This window comes from Lathyrus oleraceus, chromosome 2, assembly GCF_024323335.1.
Source record: "Lathyrus oleraceus cultivar Zhongwan6 chromosome 2, CAAS_Psat_ZW6_1.0, whole genome shotgun sequence".
NCBI lineage: Eukaryota > Viridiplantae > Streptophyta > Magnoliopsida > Fabales > Fabaceae > Lathyrus > Lathyrus oleraceus.
The window spans coordinates 461036770-461038719 of record NC_066580.1 but is presented as its reverse complement, the minus strand read 5'-3'; positions in this window follow the sequence as shown (position 1 = coordinate 461038719).

Below are 1950 nucleotides of genomic sequence, written 5' to 3'. Positions count from 1 at the left end.
CAGACGTTAGATTTTATACATTTCGTTGACGTATCAAATAATTTTCAATTGATGTTAAATTTTATATACATAATCTATATAATAATAACTTTCAATTCAACGATGGATTTTGTTATACAGATATGTGGTAAAGAGTTATCAGATGTGTTATATTAATAAGTTTGACACTTCAGTATCATTTGATCCTCTCTCTCTCTCTCTCTCTCTCTCTCTCTCTCTCTCTCTCTCTCTCTCTCTATATATAATATATATATATATATATATATATATATATATATATATATATATATATATATATATATATATATATATATATATATATATATATATATATATATATATATATATATATATATATATATATATATATATATATATATATATATATATATATACTTACGTGCACCACAAGGACAAAATATGTATGGAAAACCATTGGTTATCCATAATATATATTTCAAATAATTGTATACATTTCGTTGACGTATCAAATAATTTTCAATTGATGTTAAATTTTATATACATAATCTGTATAATAATAACTTTCAATTCAACGGTGGATTTTATTATACGGATATGTGGTAAAGAGTTATTGGATGTGTCATATTAATAAGTTTGACACTTCAGTATCATTTGATCTTCTCTCTCTCTCTCTCTCTCTCTCTCTCTCTCTATATATATATATATATATATACTTACGTGCATCACAAGGACAAAATATGCATGGAAAATCATTGGTTATCCATGCGACAGTAACACTTCAATAGGTAGCACGACCTAGGGGTGGACAAACGGTCGGGCCCGATCAATTTAGGGTTCAAAATCAAAATCCGATAAAGCCCACGGTTAGAATAAGACAATTCAATTTTGTTCGTAAAAGGTTTCGGTTTGAACGGGTCACGGTTTTAGTTTGAAAAAATTGATTAAAAAACCCAGTCAATAAATCCATGAAAACTCTAAAAAATTGAATGTAGCAATAATCATTTGATGATAAAATTTAAGTTAAAAAACAAAACAAACTAAGAAATTTTGATACATAATAAAAACTATCAAATTCAGAATATAAAAAAATCTACTCAAAAGCAAAAATAAAACACTTATGTAAACCACTTAAATTCTTATATAAAATCAGGGTCAAAAAGTGAGCATCTCAAGAAGATTGAAGAATCAATTTCGTTCAGATATATGTTATGGATAAAAATCAAAACAATTTCGGAACGATGAATGAGTCATGAATATTACCACTTGTAGATGAAGAGAAGGAAGATTTAAATAGTACAAAGAAACTAAAACAATGAATGAGTGCACTTGTAGGTGAAGGGGATGGAGATTTAAACCGTACAAAGAAACTAAAACAATGAATGGGTGCTTGAACATCTTGAACATATGCTAGACAGTTTGAAAATGAAGTTCAAAGTGTGAAGAAAATATAAGAAAGGAAGAAGATGAATAGAAAGAGGATGATATATTGAGAGGAGGCGACACTAAAATAATATATTAGGGTTTATGTTTGTTAGGTTAGAGAGAGAAAAGAGTGCATCTGACTCAAATTATTAACAACATAATAAATGAAATTGTTTTTGGTAAAAACCCAATGGTATGAGTAATAAAATAAAATAAATAATACTTTCGAACCGGTTCATATATAATTGGACTAATTCAATCATCCGACCCGTCCCAAGTTAACCTAACAACAACCAGTTGGGTCATCCGCTCAACCCACCCAACCTATCCAGCCCAACTGTTTCCCTTCATTTTATGCGGGTTTGTACCGGGTGACACCAGCTTGTCTAGCCCTACCACAACCTGCTTGTAAAATCCTAAACCATAATTTAAATGAGTGTTATTACCTCACAAGTTTTATTATATAATTACATAAATATAGGTGGATGCAAAAAATGGTTCGTAATTGCTCTATCAAACCAGTCCTTTATTGCAACTTAGTACTCC